The 17,842-nt window shown below is 41.6% G+C and overlaps 1 protein-coding gene across 3 annotated transcripts in view; it reads left to right on the top strand.

Moving 5' to 3' along the window:
- The window catches only part of tnrc6c2 (trinucleotide repeat containing adaptor 6C2), a 122,738-nt gene that overhangs the window by 65,621 nt on the left and 39,275 nt on the right, over positions 1 to 17,842 (top strand). For 2 of the 3 annotated variants that reach the window (XM_061771600.1, XM_061771597.1), the window contains exon 1: positions 14,109 to 14,653. The exons of the other annotated variant lie outside the window; for it this stretch is intronic. The gene's annotated coding sequence lies outside the window, so the exon portion shown is untranslated. Of the gene's footprint in view, positions 1 to 14,108; positions 14,654 to 17,842 lie in introns of those variants that run through there. 3 annotated transcript variants of the gene reach the window in all.

Raw genomic sequence — 17,842 nt, 5'->3', positions numbered from 1 at the left:
AGCAAGAGAAAATGCAACAAACCTCTCTGCATTGTTACCTCTCGCTCTGCCTTCCCTCAGTAGCAAAAAGAGGGAAGGTAATTCTAATGGGGGGGGGTCCTACTTCACACCTCCAATTTGCCTTTTAGCACTGCCTCTCTCCCTCCTTTCTCTTCTCCTTTCCCCACTGCCACCATCTCCTTTTTCCCTCTGCAACCTCACCGCAAGGTGATGGAGGTGTGTGTGTGTGGGGGGGCAACACGCCTCAGGGATTATACTGCCCTCTCGCATGAAAGATTCATGATGCACAAGTGTGTGTGTGTATGTGTGTGCGTGTGTGTGTCAGGGATGTCTACAAAGGGGAACTTAGACGAAGGGGGAAAGGGGAAGAAAGTGGGGGTATAGTAGGTACAGAATGTGAGACAAATAGGCTGAGCACAGCAGGGCTTACTCTCAAGGTTCTGATTATACTACTGGGCTCTAACACACACACACACACACACACATACATATATAGTGTTGTTTCGTGCAGACAGGCTTAAAGGAAACAAAAAAATATACCAGTTTGTTTGCAAAAAATTGCATTTTTATTTACCGTACTTATATATGTATATATACTTATTCTACCACCAATGTGTAGTGGTTTATGTAATTGCCTCACAGTTCTGAGTTCCAGACTTGGAATCTGGGCTCAGGCCTATTCATGATCTTCCCGTGATTGCAGGTTTTTTTCTCGAGGTACTCTGGTTTCCTGCCACATCCCCAATATATGCATTTTTGGTTCATTGAAGACTTGTTCATATGTGTGCATGTGAGTGTGAATGCTTTTTATGTATTTTCTATTTTTTGGTCTGTGAGGGGCCACAGGGAGTCAGCATCCAACCTTCTGGTAGCTAAGATCAAGCCACCGACACACATTTGTATTAGGAAACTTTGTTTTGGGATGAAGTGATATTGCTGCTGTTCTCTGTGCTCTATTTTATTATTTTATAGACTGCCGTGGCCATTTTGATTCAATCTTGTCTCAATCAACTGCCTGGATGAATGGATGACGTTAGGCCTTCCCAGAAGAGTGGAAGCTGTTGTATCTGAGAAATGGAAAAGAAAGAAGAAAATATAGTTTGTGTATTTTCACGCTGTTTACTCCACAAAAACAAAGATAATCGTGTGCATGGCTTTTAGTGGAAGAGAGCACCTGTCCTTTTATCCTCCACTCTTTCATGTTGCAACCCCAATCTGGAATAGACATACGGTACCTTTTCATGTTGTTAAAATCAATAAGGGACTTCAGCATACTGCAAATGTTTTTGTAAACAAGCCAGAGTAATGGAAATAGCTTGCCTGTGTGGCAGTGTATTATCCTACCCGTGGATCATTGGGAGCTATTAAAAGTAATATTTAGTAATCCAGGTCATGAACTGACATTTTCTTCGAGATTTGTATCTTTCTAACTAGGGATGCGACAAAAGATCATTATCTAAATACTACATTGTGCAGGAGGTCCTCGGTTTATGAGTTCCGTTCCTGCGGTGAAGCCCTCAACCCAATTTGTACTTAAGTCGAAATGCACCATAGTCTTGTAACACTAACGCTAACGCAGTAGTAATGTCAAAATGGCGGTAAATATTTCAATGAAAAACACTTATGGGCCATAAATATAAAACGATCAAATGAGAAACCAACAAACTAGTTCATAGCACACCGTTCGTAAACTCGAAACGGCTTACACTATGTTGGGACATCTCATGGTACAATATCGATAGAACAACATCAATTATGGATACTTTTGCTGTTTGACTTTCAAGCATGTTCAGTTGAGCGCTCGATGACGAGTTTGTCTCTGGAATTTCGGTGTTCTCTATGTAACGTCAGCACGACCAATGAAATCCTTCTTTTATGATAAGTGATGGCTCCTCCGGTAGTCGTCACTCCTTTTATTTTGTTTTGACGGAAACTCAACTCCATCGAGGCAAAAGCCGGCTGTCAGTTTATTTCAATAAATATTGACACATTATCGCAATACATGGATAATTCTTCCTTCCAAACTTTATTGCCGTGGAACTAGTTGTTCGCTAAATCTTACGGCCTGTCTTATAGCGTGAAAAAAACAACAACTGTGCTTTAAGGAAACTGCAAAGTGGTCCACCAGACTCTGGTAACAGTTGGCATTGATAAAACAATCACTTCTCCCTTGACCCGCCCTCGCTTTCTCCGCCGGGCGCGTGCCAGGAATGGCCGTCTGGCAAAACGAGCAACCTTTGAAGGAAGCGCGCCATTGTGCCAAGAATCTGTTGGTCCAGGACAACTCAATTCATGAGGCTGTGAACAGATGGAGGAGAGGAAGCGTTGCAGTGATGTGTTTAATGTGTCTGTGTTTATCAAAACCTTCAGTCGGTGACCCCAGTGGCACCTTGCGGGCCTGTCCCCCCCACCTCCCTCTCGTTCCTGAATCCTCAAACTCCTTTTTATTATAGCGGCCATCGATTGCATTTCAGATTAGAGAGGTGGACAGCGGGCTCGACTAGACTGAAAGAGATGGATGAGAATGAGCGATACACGGCGGAAGCGAGCAAGGGCAGCTGAAGGAGAGACGGAGACAGAGCTTTCAAATGAGAGATATACAGAAAAAGGAGGGGGAAGAAAATGAGCCTCTCGGGGAGCAAATTATTTGGACGCCTCCTTTACCAAACCACTTCCTCCCTTTGGCGCAAGCAGCGAATGGAAGTAGCCGAGTACCCGCTAGTCCACCGACCTTGCAGGTCAGCTGCAGGAAGGCGACATTAATCAAAGTGACGTCCAGGCTGAGGTGGTTGACAGCAGGCAGCAACACGCTTTTCTGTTTGTACCTCCTACTCCAAACTGTCATCATCATAAAAGCTTTGTTACCTGTACAGGCAATGGTCGAACTCGAACAGTTGTGAAATATAATTGGTTAAAACATTATCTTAATGTGAATGGCAAATGAGGATAGAGCATTAACTGTCACACAAGAATCAAATGACGTCAACCACTAATGTCGTTAGACGTGACACACAAATGAAACACCCTTCCTTTTGGTCACAACCATATGGATTGCGAGTGTGAGAAGCTAACATAGAAGTCTTCACTCGGGGGGAGGGGGGGTCACGAAAAACTAAGTGGGAAAAAAGTCAGATTTTATCTTTTGATGCTGTCTGAATTAAGGTCTAGTAAGGATATACTGACGTCATGCAGGATGACAAAACTCCCAGTATCGTTCTGTCCAACTTTTGAGCGTTCCATTCCATTTTATTCAAATCTCTCCACCTTTCCTCCCATTTTTTCATATCATACATCTCTCTCTTGCCTCCTATTTTTTCACATCATACATCTCTCTCTTGCCTCCCTGTCTTTGCATTGCCTCAAAGCCTGTGTGGAGCACGTAGTGAATTACCCCATCACTGCATATTCTTAATGGACTTGGAAATATCAACTCTTGCCTCTGGTTATGCTACCAACATTTACACGAAATTGAAACAGTCGCCTTCGGGCCACGCGCAGATAGTTAGATATCGATTTGCTCATTTGTGCGTACGTGTGCTTGTGTGTGTGTGTGTGTGTGTGTGTACGTCATGAATGCGCCAAGGGATGTGAAAACTGACTTGCGGTGTTAGATGACTGATATCGGCCTTTCTGTGTTGCCTCTACTGTGCCCTTTTCTCTTAATGGAAAACCTACATACAGTATATATATGCAACTGGAGAAACAACCATCCTTGTGTAAGGCATTCTTGCTTATGCAGTTCCACTAAGGGCTCTATTTTCATAGACGGCGCATCTGCGGCGGGGAACAAATGCCGGCATATCCAAATTTTCTGCTCGCTGTGCGTGTTTGCCAATTTGGCGGACCGGTTTGCGGCAAATTGTGCGTTCCGCCACAGTGAGGGTGCGTCCGTTAACAGGCAGCCGCCGGTACAGTGACAATATGGTGGCAGAAAGTCGGTCTAAACCTACGCCTGCTCACACCGTCTAACCTTTTGCTGCAGCCATCAAACCCTCTGAATGTGTACCAAAGTTCTTGGGAAAAATATATGCACCTAAAGTCAAACAAAACTACAAAGTTCGTTACGCATGATCAAATTTTACAAAACCATGCTTTATCAAAAAAAATCTGCATTAGTTTAGCTTTTTCCAAACGATCGGGGCATTTATGGATGACGTTACCCAAGATATGCTGCAGACATCATCATCCTTGATTCAGGGAGAATTTAAATGTTAAGAATTTGTATATTTTTCTTTTTCTTTGGCTTTGTGTGACACTAATTCCAACAGAAGGACCAGCATCATGGATGAAGTTCCAAACCCCAGCATAGCATCTATAATTCTGGGTGTCTTTTTGCTTTTTCTTTGGCTTTTTTGCAACTCTTCTATCAATAAAAGGAGCGTTCTCAACAAGAGAAAAGAAGAACATACACAGGAAGTTACATGAAATATGCGGATTGCACTTGTTAGGAAAGTAACGGTTAAGTGTGAGAGAAGTTTTAGAGTGGTTCACTTCTTTTTTTTTTTTTCTTTTGTGATAATTAATAATGTTAAAAACTGAATTGTGACTCACCTTCACATTCACTTTGTCATTTTTGATGTTTTAATCAGATTGCTCTGATTTTATTCCCTGTACTGCTCAACCCCCACATTGGTCACAAATGCAGTGTAGCTAGTCATATATGTAATGATATTCTGTGTGATATTACCTGTATGGTATGAGTCACCATTATTGTACTCTATTCATTTTTTTTTTTATTATTATTATTATTATTATGATTTGGCATTCCGGTTGTCGTGGCAGCATATTTCAGCATTCACATGCAATTTCTAAGGCAGCTTGCAATCCCATCCTGGCGGTTAGAAATAAAGTCAACAAGCGAAGAGGGTGTACATGGTGATGGTCTTGTGCGCACGAGTCGGTCAATGCTGGGCAATCAATACGAGCAGCAGAAGCTCGCTGGATACGATGTGTGTGTGTGTGTTTGTGTGTCTCTGTGTGTGTGTGTGTGTGATATAGAATGGAAGACAGACGAGTGTGTCTGTGTGGCTTGGTGGTGGTGGTCTAGGTGTAGTTATAGGAGGCTGAGTAAATTTGTGACCGCTTTTCTGCGCTGATGATAGTATTGATCTGGTGAAGATCACCTGAAGGTCGAGATATGTTGTCTCTGTTTGAACTGGTGGCGCTTTCGGAGTGGCTTGCCAAACACAACAGCTACTACTGTACTTATTTTCCCCTCAAATCTATAAAGGTAAGCATTGTAATCGATTTCACACCCACAAATTCCACGTCAGTTTTGAATAAACAACATCTTTTTTTTTTTTGATTGACAGTTGCACTACCTTCATTTGCCATAGTTCATTAGCACATGGATGAAACAGAAAGTAGACTTGTTAGCTCTTAATTAGTCATTTTGAATCCATAAAGGCAATCAATTAAACTTAATTGTGCAATAAATCTGATGAAGCAGTCAGTTCCCAAAACACCATCAAATCCATCCAGGTCTTTGAATATGATAATGAGTTTGTAAATGGGGAGTGGGTGTCGAATGTGTGTGCATGTGTGTGTGTGTGTGTGTGTGTGTGTGTGTGCAGGGGAGGGGGGGTGTCGGGGGGCGGGGGCTCACCCACAAACACGCAAAACCTGATGTAGAAACCACATTGATGCTTTTTTTTCCTCCCTTCTTCCTTGGGTGCTAATTTCACATTACCTATTGGCAGAGAAGGATAAGTGGGGCTTAATGTGCTAATATTAAGGTCAGGCGACTGTAACAAAATAAAGCAAGGTCATCGGGAAGAGGAGGACTTGTAATTAATAGATGAACTCATTACAAAAACAATGAGTGTGTTGCAAAAGGCTAATTAACAAGATAAGGGATTTAGAATCGAAAAAATAATATATTATAAAGTCGATGTGGAGCTGTTTTTACTCTGCGGGGGGCGCATTGGATTTGGCGAATGCGTTGGCCTCTTTGGTGAAGACGCCACTGTATCATTCCTCATTATTCGCTGATAGCCTCCCTCCATCCTCCCCCCTCTCTCCTTCGCTGGCCTTTACCTACTTGCTTGTCTCAGGGGAAATTACCACAGCTCCAAATCGCTGTCCTATACTGCGCTGCACACACTCGTATGGACAAGCAAACGCACACACATTGACAGTGCAGGCATGCGCACACACACACACGCATGCATTTGCTGTGTGTTACCCCACCTCACTTTCGCAATGCTGTTTATTCTAGATTGTCCTACCCGCCGCCCCCACATATAATGTAATATATAACATCCAGAGACAGGGTATTACATTAAGGGATTAGAAACATTTACATTGCATTTGTGTGAAGGTCATAATCTAAGAGTAACGTACTGCATTTTATTTTCTTTTTTTTTAACAACACAACAGTTATTGCATGCATTGTGTGCATCAGTGTGTTTCTGGAGACATGATATTGGATCTTCTCTGTTGTGGGATGATGTCATTTATTCTGTATGAGAGTCAATGAAAGTATTCAGTGCAGCACATTTTCATATCTTGCCTTGCAACTGAGCAAACCGTTTTTCTGTTGTCTTTTTTAATGGAGGAGATTGCCACAATATACTATATGTCTTTACGTCAAACCGGTTCGTGGTGCAAAAAATGACTGCTGACCTCTGACCTAGGGAACAGCGCCAAACCAGATAATCTTGTGGTCCCATGCTTTAAATCTTTAAGATCGTCCAGTGAGATCGGTGGGTCGGTTAAAAAAAAAATGAGCACCAAGCAACAACAGTCTTGGGTTTGAATCTCGGCTTGGGCCCGCCTGATTTTGAACCATTCCGGGTACTCTGACTTCCTCATTTTCAAAATGATGAATGTCAGGTTAATTGAAGACTCTTAAATTGTGTGAATGTGAGTGAGAATGGTTATTTGTCTATATGAACTTTCACCTCACCGCCCAAAGGGTCGCTGGAATTGGCTCCAGCTCATCCGCCACTCCAGTGAGGACAAGCAGTATAGAAAATGGATGGATGGGGAACACTGACATGAAAACAGGAGCATAGCATTCTGAGAGCCTCCTATCCCATAAAAAGATATATTATTAGAAAAATGCTAATTTTCCTCATAGTTGATCAAAGAAATCTAGTCAAATGCGCGTCCCTACTTGAAGGATATGCACTCTAATGGTCAGCTTCACCTATCTTGAAAAATGGAAACACTGCAGAAACCGATTCACCCGCTTCCTCTTCCCCAGTTCCTTTTTACATATATCAAGTTCAGCCCGTGGAAATGTCACTTTGAGCCAAGCGGCAGTAGCTCGCCGTCTGCGTTTTGATTGTTCACATGCAAAGTGATGCTTTCGGGCTCAGTGCTGGCATCGAATGTTCGGCAAACTTTCAAATCATGCGTTATGATTCAATTGCACATTTTCAGAAAGCCTTAATCTCCTGTTCCCGGTACATAAAAGTCATTAGTTTCATTGCATTTGTTTCTCTTTATACTTGTGTTGCATTTTTAAAAATATATTTTAGTCCAAGCATTTTATGTGCAGGTAATAAAGGATATACGCTTAGTTTAACCTTGTGTGTTTTTTATTTGTTTCTAAACTTCAGCTGTTCTTTTGTGAACTATGTTTTGACTCAAACAAAAGCAGAGGCTCCCGGGATTCTTTTTGTGCAATTTTCCTGGTAATGTTTTATGAACGCGTGTGATTATTAAGGTTTCTGGGTAGGGATTCTTCCTCCTGTGGGAAATGTGTTTAAATGACAAAATGTAGCCAGAGAGCACATGCATTAAATATGCATGTAACCACTGAAGACATAGCTGAGGGTGTGCATCTGCAATATGAGACCAAAATGATAGATAGATAGAGAGAGAGAGAGAGAGAGAGAGAGAGAGAGAGAGATAGATAGATAGATAGATAGATAGATAGATCCATCCATCCATCCACCCACCCACCCACATGGGAAAATGTGTGCGGTGTATGACTGTGTGGTTTTGGTGGAAGCACGTGTGTGCAGACTGCGGCGGCTGACTTGAAAGAAAAACAAAGGACAGGAGAACAATCTGGAAGAAAACAGCAAAACGTCAACAATCGCTTCCGCTGCAAATCCTACAAATTGTGTCTGTCTTTTTTTTCTTATCAGAACGTCTTTCTTGGCCCACCACATCCAGCAGATGGTGCTGTTTTGGAAAGAAGTCACTTCTTTCATTTATATTTAATGCAGAGTAGTGATTCAGTTACAACCCCAATTCTAATCAAGTTGGGACGTTGTGTTAAACATAAATAAAAACAGAATACAATGATTTGCAAATCATGTTCAACCTATATTTAATTAAATACACTACAAAGAAAAGATATTTAATGTTCAAACTGATCAACTTTGTTGTTTTTAGCAAATAATCATTAACTTAGAATTTTATGGCTCCAACACGTTCCAAAAAAGCTGGGACAGGGTCATGTTTACCACTGTGTTACATTACCTTTTCTTTTAACAACATTCAATAAACGTTTGGAAACTGAGGACACTAATTGTTGAAGCTTTGTAGGAGGAATTCTGTCCCATTCTTGCTTGATGTACAGCTTCAGCTGTTCAACAGTCCGGGGTCACCGCTGTCGTATTTTACGCTTCATAATGCGCCACACATTTTCAATGGGAGACAGGTCTGGACTGCAGGCAGGCCAGTCTAGTACCCGCACTCTTTTACTACGAAGCCACGCTGTTGTAACACATGCAGAATGTGGTTCGGCATTGTCTTGCTGAAATAAGCAGAGGCGTCCATGAAATAGACGTTGCTTGGATGGCAGCATATGTTTCTCCAAAACCTGTATGCACCTTTCAGCATTAATGGTGCCGTCACAGATGTGTAAGTTACCCATGCCATTGGCACTAACACAGCCCCATACCATCACAGATGCTGGCTTTTGAACATTGCGTCCATGACAGTCCGGATGGTTCTTTTCCTCTTTGGCCCGCAGGACACGACGTCCACAATTTCCAAAAACAATTTGAAATGTGGACTCGTCAGACCACAGAACACTTTTCCACTTTGCATCAGTGCATCTTAGATGAGCTCGGGCCCAGAGAAGCCGGCAGCGTTTCTGGGTGTTGTTGCTGAATGGCTTTTGCTTTGCATAGTAAAGTTTCAAGTTGGGCTTACGGATGTACCGCCATATTGTATTTACTGACATTGGTTTTCTGATGTGTTCCTGAGCTCATGTGGTGATATCCTGTACACATTGATGTCAGTTTTTGACGCAGTGTCGCCTGAGGGATCGAAGGTCACGGGCATTCAATGTTGGTTTTCGACCTTGCCGCTTACATGCAGTGATTTCTCCAGATTCTCTGAACCTTTTAATGATATTATGGAGTGTAGATGATGAAATCCCTAAATTCCTTGCAATTGTACGTTGAGGAACATTGTCCTTAAACTGTTGGCAAAGAGGTGAACCTCGCCCCATCTTTGCTTGTGAATGACTGAGCAATTCAGGGAAGCTCCTTTTCTACTCAATCATGGCACCCACCTGTTCCCAATTAGCCCGTTCACCTATGGGATGTTCCAAACAGGCGTTGGATGAGCATTCCTCAACTTTCTCAGTCATTTTTGCCACCTGTCCCAGCTTTTTTGGAATGTGTTGCAGCCATAAAATTGTAAGTTAATGATTATTTGCTAAACACAATCAGGTTTATCAGTTTGAACATTAACTATCTTGTCTTTGTAGTGTATTCAATTAAATATAGGTTCAACATGATTTGCAAATCATTATATTTTGTTTTTATTTATGTTTAACACAACATCCCACCGTCATTGGCATTGGGGTTGTACAAAGAAATAATGCACGTAAACCACAAATGTGTGGTTGTAGATGACCCCAGTTTATAGCCCACCAAGCATTCTTCAATTGTTTATAATAGGTACTATATAATTAAATGTCATAATCTTCATAGTGCTGTTTTCAGAGTAATTTTCTTTTCCTGTTATCTGATTTTTAACGGTATGGATCAAAACATTTTGGGCAAAATTCTTTATAGGAGTTTAGCTGGGAAATGTATGGCATTTTAGGGTAATTGACTCTTTTATTCATGGAACAACAAAAATAAATTCATGTTGATTAAAATACACAGCATTTTTAATGTGACTGTTGATAATTTGCTTTTGTGGTGGTTTTTTTTTGTTTTTGTTTTTTTTCAACTCCAGTACTTTCAACTTCTCTGATGTAGACCAGCTTGTAGTTTTATCAACTTGAAGGTTATTCCCTTTAATTCCTTTAATTTTCATATATTCAAGTTAATCCCCAGGAAGGTTTTTTAAAATGTTAAAATAATTTAAGTGCCTTCCATCTTCACCCACTAAGTCAAAGGAAGGCGATATAAATAACAATTAATGGAGATACTAGTGCACTCAGCATGTAATGCGTTGCTCAATGACGCTTGCAACTTTCAAGTGCTTAGAGCTTACTCACATGACAATGCATTTAAGTGGTTTGTACAAACCCCAGAATGAATTCCTGCACTCACTGACGTAGCTTATGATCCACGACGAACTACATGTGCCTCAAGGCGTTATTTTATTTTATTTTTTTCCTGATGACATTCCCCTCTGCTCTCACCCTTCTTAACCTCGAGTGCGGAACATCTGCTTTCTCCATTCTATTGGCGCTGGCTGTCTGAAAAGCTTTGGGCATCTTGCCTTGAAACGGAGAAGAAAAAAACTTTTGGCCTGGGCCCCTGGCTTTTCTCATTAGTAGTCTCTAAGAGTGATGTGCAGGAGCCCTCAGCTTTTCTCAGCAAGTTCTCACTGGTCAGCCATCCCCTTTGTAATGCGCAGTCTTGACCTGTTCCCACTGCACTCTGTGTGTCTGTCTGTGTGAGCGTAGTCTGCACGCCGAGCATTCATTTCCATGAGAAAGGAGTGTAAAGAATAGACAGGGGCCACGTTTTCTTTCTCCAGGATGTGTGCAGACGCGATCGCGGGGGCATAAGGGTGACCTCGTCCATCATGTCGTGAATAGGCAGGAATTATGGCCCCATGTCTCTGTACAGCACCTGATCAAGACATTCTTCACAAAGGTCGCCTTGGGTAGAGGAACAATATGGGGGGAAAAAAAAAAACTGCTTGAATCTGATCTGAATCTGAAGTTCTGGATGGAACAGCCAAACTGCCGCTATTTGGAATGGTTTCACATGAAATGCCACAAGCTTGGTAGTCTGCAATTAGTCTCCGACTGCATCACCCACTCGAGCACTCTTCCCATCAGAAAAAGAAACTGGTAATAACTATCTCACATCGGAGACGTTATATTTTCATTCGCATGTCTGAGAACTCTGTTGCTAACCAAAACCGTATCACCTTCCAAAGCACGGAGAGGACATCTTTAACAACAATTGACATGTGAACACTCCCCAATGTTGTGTGCATCCATGTTTATGTACTGTGGAGTTTCGCAACTTATTAGCTCTGAAATATTGTTTTAAACTTCAGATTTCACTTGTAACGTAAAATATTGTAATATACATAAAGGTGTCTCCTATTAGACGGCTCCCCCATCTGCAGTTGACTAATTAAATGCCCCTGGCCGCTATTTGTGGAAATATAATATTTAGTGGTATTGTGTCACACAATAGCTAGGGTGCAGTGAGGAAAATCACATTTATTCACATTTAAACACAACTACTTGTATTTGATGACTATATCCGCATCATTTATTACTGACTTGAAAAGCTTTTGAAGTATTATAGGTCATATATGTCTCTGAAAATGACCTTCACAGGATGAGTAGCTTCCTTGAGACATATGAGTAATAAAAGTCTTTAGCGACGCACATATCAAAATCTCACTAATAGTAATGTAATGTACTATGTCTTGGTATACTGACATATTATTTCATATACAGTACACATCAAAAGGTAGTGAAATGGTTTTAGCCAGCATTTCCCTCTTTACACGTCACGTTAACACAGAGAGCCATTAGCATTCATTATTAAGGATGTGTTTCAGGACATCTGACAAATGTAATTGCAATGTGTTCATTTTTCTATCATTAACAGCTTCTTGTGATGATAAATGAGGGTTAATCAAGACAACAAATGGGATAGATGTAAAACCAGCGTTAGAGATAGCGGCGTTACTATATGGGATTTTCACTGCGTGATAAGTATCGCCGAAAATATTACAACTTTGACTGTATCTGGTGAAATACAGACCATTATTACATTGGTATTATTTTTATCTATATGCTATGACACCTAGCCACCATTTCATGCAAATGAAAATAAATGTGAGATTGTCTGTACAGATGTCCTCCACCTCACTAAAACAACATTTCAAAAACAGTATGTGAACCAGAAAAGACATGCTGGCTTTATAATTGTAAACAATAGCTGCAACACTAATTAAAGTGCTATTTTTATATACAATGCAATGCATGTGTGACAGTAATAATAACAACAATAATTTTATATATTAAAAAAAATTACTTTTCTATAACTATAAAATTAGGAAAACATTTTGAAAATGTATGTATTTAAACTAACAAGCATATAACTAACTGGCATATTGAGGCTTGTCCTTTTTTAATGTCAAAACTATGTGCTAAATTTTTTATATTGTTTTTAAAAACCAAATACATAATGAAACATGTACAATAACTTTAGCGCCAATTTGGCCACTATTTGGTATTTTTTGTTTTTTTTAAGATTACAGGGCAGTCATGGTTTAGCCACTGTTGATGTGGTTATCACTTTAAAAAAAAATTGTTGTTGTTATTTATAAATAACTAACTAAGGCAAATTCACCCACAAGAAATAGTCTTCAATAAACTTTATTTTTTTGCACATGTGAAACAGCACAATAGGCTCATCAGGCTAATCATATATAATTTTATTATATTGAACTCTGACAGGTGGATTGTCCCACATTTATCAGCAATGCTGACATCTGTTTCATTACTCAACAACAATTTGAGTTCTGCCAACTTACAGCTTTATCTTCGATCTTCATTTCAGATTCCTTTTCTCCCTGCCTCTTTTGAATGCCCGCAACTGCAATTTGCATTCACGTACTGCGGTCGACCTGCTGGTTTTCTTCCATTACATTTTGCAAACGCAGACCGAGATAGCCTCTTGTAAATTTCTCAAGCTCTAAGTGGAGTTCTTGTAGACTGAAATGCCGACATTTTAGGTTTAAAGAGATGACAGCGCATGATATTGCTGTTCTTTTTCATAGTCCATCCAGCTGTTTTCTATACTCCTTATCCTCACTTGGGTTATAGGTGGGGCCTATCTGTAAGGTAAATATAGATTCCTGCCATGTTTCATGAGTCACTTTGAAAACCTTTCTTCGGTGTACTGTGTGCAGTCATGTGACTGCCTTGCTCGGTTTGATTGGTCAAATGAAGTCACTATTACTAGTACTTGCGTTGGATTGGTGAAAAGAGAGTCATGTGACACAAGTGTCTCTGACGAACAAAAACAGATCATGCAAGTAACAATAATTACCTGTAGATAAAAATACAACTAGCAAGCGGAATCTAGTGTTTCTTGTTGACTCGACTTGCTTGAAATTTAGAGGGGACTCTTCTTGACTTGCACAAATGTTATTTACTCCCATCTCATAATTTATATGGAAAACTGATTGATGAATGGATGAGGTTTTGATTACTGTTGTTGTTTGGGATTACTAATATTGACATGGAGATAAAAAAATAAATAAAAAGATTTTAAAAAATGTAAAAGCACACCAGACAGTTGGGATGTACTGTAGTTCCCCTGGTGGTGTGCCCCTACAAATCTATTTTTTAATGTTTTATTTTTATTTTTTTTATCTAAAACGTCAGTGGATCCATCCAAACACTGCTTGTTCCCTGCTTTGTGGGCGGGTACGGTGTTTCGTCGCATCTCCCGATTGGCTGCGCGGACGTGACGTTTCCGCAGCCGCTTCCTGGTCTGGCTGCTCTCCGGGGGAGGAGGAGAGAAGCGACACTGCGGTGTTTGCGAGTCTCAACAAAATGGCTGCGAGACCACTGACACCGAGAGCTCCCTGAAACGCCTGCCATGACCGTGCTCTGCGCCGTCTGGACCCTCGCAGAATGTATTTTCCCGGAGTCGCTTCTCACTTTGTATTCGCGGTAGCCGGCGCGTCACAAGTCGTCCCGCTGGTCACCTAAAAACAAAACATTTATTTTTTTTGCACTTTAAACCAAGTTTACCGGCTGGTTTTCGGACGGTAGTCGGCTAGCTCGGACAAAAAGAACTGCGCCATTCTTTTTTTTCCCTTCTTTTTTTGGGGGGTGGGGGGGTTGTCGAGACTCAACTTCTATCAGCCAACGTTGTCTGCAACAAATTAGCTGCGTCTTAAAGGTCATTGTTATTCGTATCGTTTGTTTTTGTTGTTGTCGCCTACGCATCTTCCTCGTCCCCGCCCCTATATATGTATGCTATATGTCGCATATAGCGTTTTAGCGTTAAGTGCATTTTTTTTCTTAATGTTTCACTCAAGCCGCATATTAGAAAATCGTGGTTTTGTGTATGTGGCTGAGGAGGGGGGCGTTGTTTACCTCGCTATCCTGTCACCAAGCTGCTACGGCGACCGCCGGCGAAGCTGCCAAGTCTTGACTGAATCTGCTCCATCGCTTTACGGGTAACTTTGGAGAGGACACCGGGGCATGATTACAAACTGCCAAAGTCGTGTTTAACGCAAGGTAAGTTTATATTCACTACCTCTCGCTTTCCATCCCCCTTTTTCAAAAGTCCTCACATTATTTTAAACTCGTTGTTATGCACTGCGTTATTGTATGTGTTCGCCCGAACACAGATTGTGATTGCTTCAAGGAATCCAGGGGTTCAGTGAATCAGTGAAATAACAAACTATGTGATGCTGAATGGAAGTTGTATTATTATGTACAGATACACTACATTAAATGCATATACATATTTGTAGGATGCGATTGGACGTGAAACTTGAGCGTTATATCAGAGCTCTTCCGTGATTGGTTGAGTGGAACTGGAGAACATTGTGCACATGTGAATGGTTTCTTTCACATAGCAAAGGGGGCATTGCATTACTTTACTTGCATTTGTACAAAGGGTAAGTGCCTTTTTTGTGGGGGGTACTTTATCTGGGATGATCATTGAATGCAATGGCATGGTGGCAGCCTTCATATTTTATGCAGAATGCTTTTTTAAAATGGTGTAATCTGTCTGTGGTTCATGTAGCTGTAATACATCATGTATCTTTTACATTCCACTACACTAATTCCAAGTACATTATTAAACATTACCATCCCACCGCCCATCCTCTGTTCCCCCACATTGACTCCAGATACTGATTGAACTGTCGCCTTCCATTGCATTGCAACCCCCCTTTTCCTGCATCCCCAGGCGCCTAAGTACAGCTTTTAATATCTCCTCGCGTGTCTTAATTGAAGGACATAATTTCCTGTTCAATTTCACCCGATTCCCCCCCGCCCCATACCCTTCCTCTGTCATCTTCTGTCAGAACTGTCATATCTCAATCTTCACATACCTTTGCCGCGATGAAGTAAAAAAAAAAAAATGGTGTGAAAAGCGAGCACACACAAACATGTATTGAAATGGAATGCGTTTCTCCGGCCTCACTGCTGTTTTACTGGCATGTGCAAGCATTTTTGGTTCAACCTCAAGGTCCTGACAGTTGGTTAATGCCCTGTGGTTGCTAATCAGGTCATGAGGTACCTCCCGCATGCCCCTAAACACCCAGCTGGCTCACAGACGCGCACACATTTTTTTTCTTTCCGAGGGTCAAGTGTCCTCCTAACTCGACACCCACCCGTCTCTCCCAAAAGCTGACGTGTAGCAAATAAAAGGGTGGCTGTGAAAAGATGTTGCAGGAGCCCTCTGCTGCCCATAAACTAGAGAATAGGGGGAGGAGATGGAGCTTACGCGTGTTAAGAAGGAGTCTGCTGTAAATCCCTTACAATCTGGATTTCAAGCATACGTAACGTCCACTTGAGCAAGCCGCCCAAGGGAATAAAATCCTACCTTTATGATTAATGATTGCAGCTCAAATTTAGTGGCTGTGGTAACCATAGGATCGTTATGGTATGTCAGTCCTCCTTTTTATGGCATTCTTGATGACATTGAGTGGTTCAAAAATGGGACTTTCCAGCTGTCTGTAGGGCATCATCATCTTTGTGAAATCTGGCATAGTTAATGCAGTGTTTATTCCTTCCGTTTTCATTCTCCTATCCTTGTTCAATGCTAGTTAATGGCATTTGACATTTAATATAAAATCATTTAAGGATAAATTGGTAAACTAATTGGGATGGTTAATCTCTGAATATTCTGAGCTTCTCTGCCTGTGTCATGTTGATAATGCAGCGTGGTGGAGTTGTCCCAAAAGAGGAGGTTTGCGTCAGTGCGTGCATGTATCTCATCTGTAGCTGACGTCATGTACTTCTTGAGACAGCAGACTTGTTAAGGCTGAATTATCAACAACCGCTGGTTGCAGCAAAGAAGTCCACTGCACTTTGGTCTTCAAAACAGGAATGGTAGAATCCAACAGGTTATCGACTGTGATTAAGTTTAGAGTACCTAAGAATGAAATCTGGAGTTGTCCCACCTGTGGTAGTGTTGGGGCACCAGTACTCAGGTCTCATCCCCAGCAGAAGCTTAAGGCCTCTTTATACTCCCGCGGCCGACAACGCCCGCATTGCATCACGTGACCGACGAATTGCCCTGCGCGGGCCCTCTGTGTAGCTTGACGCGCGAACAGCACAAATTGTTGCTGCGCGTCGAAGGCCGCGGAGATCATCTCTCGTGTTTGGTCCGTTTTAGTCGCATGCTGTGATGACGTACTCAGCGTGCCCCTCGGTTCTGCATACCATCTACGCCGCCACCTTCTCGATCGATTTTGCAGAATAATTAAACGTATCATCTGGTCATCTAGGTCCATTTGTTCTAGCAGACACTGTTCCACGGTCACCATTCTTGTTGCTTTGTTCCTTGTTACTGAAAGTAAAGTAAAAACGGCTACCGGAAATGGCCAAAAAACATGCAGAGGAAACTCCACCCTGTGGTGTCCTAGCCAATACCAGCTGTAGCGACACCCCAACATGGAGGTGAACTGCAGTACATTTTCAAAACTGCGCGCGTGGGTTGCGCTCGAGTATAAAGGCAAACCACGCGCGGGAAAACCACAGTGACGTCAGCGCGGTCGGTCGCCGTCCGCGCGAGTATAAAGAAGCCTTTAATGTCTATCAGTTGAATCCTTTGACAAATTGCCTAGAGTCTGAGAATAGGCTTGCATGTTTTTTTTTACATCAGTGGGAGTTTGTAAACTATACAGCTAGAGAATATTGCTTAATTAATTTGTGGCAGCATGTGTTATTGCACACTTAAGACGTTTGAGTTAAAAATGAGATCAATCACAGTTGTGTGTACTTTTGTTTTTTTTCCTCCCCCTTTTGGCAGCATGCTAGTGCTGAAGGCTGTTTGGATATATTTTCAGGATCTCAAGGAAAAAATAAAACATTCCATTTGCTGTGTTTTATCAGTGCACAACTGGGTAATTTGCTGAAAATAATGCCCAAGGTTTGTTTCCTATTTTCTGACCTTTTACCAATAATACACTGCACCCCGTGTAGTCCTCAGGTTGCTTTCCTTGTTCCCGTCACGGTGCCAACTTGGAAGCTGTAGTAGACTTTGTTTCTCTGTGCCACACTATCCCACAACTCTTACGCTGTACATTTTTGGCAGTGTTTAGCCAATTTCCTAAGAGGCTCCAAGTTCCAACGAACAAAAAGTGCTTTGAGACATTTCTCTCTGCGCCACTAAATCCCACTTAGTCTCGATACAGAAAAGTGGCTTACTGTATGTCGTCTATATCCTTTTCCCCACCGTCGTTGACCTTA

This window comes from Phyllopteryx taeniolatus, chromosome 4 (genome assembly GCF_024500385.1).
Source record: "Phyllopteryx taeniolatus isolate TA_2022b chromosome 4, UOR_Ptae_1.2, whole genome shotgun sequence".
In the NCBI taxonomy this organism is placed as follows: Eukaryota; Metazoa; Chordata; class Actinopteri; order Syngnathiformes; family Syngnathidae; genus Phyllopteryx; species Phyllopteryx taeniolatus.
This window is presented reverse-complemented; position numbering and strand designations above follow the sequence as displayed.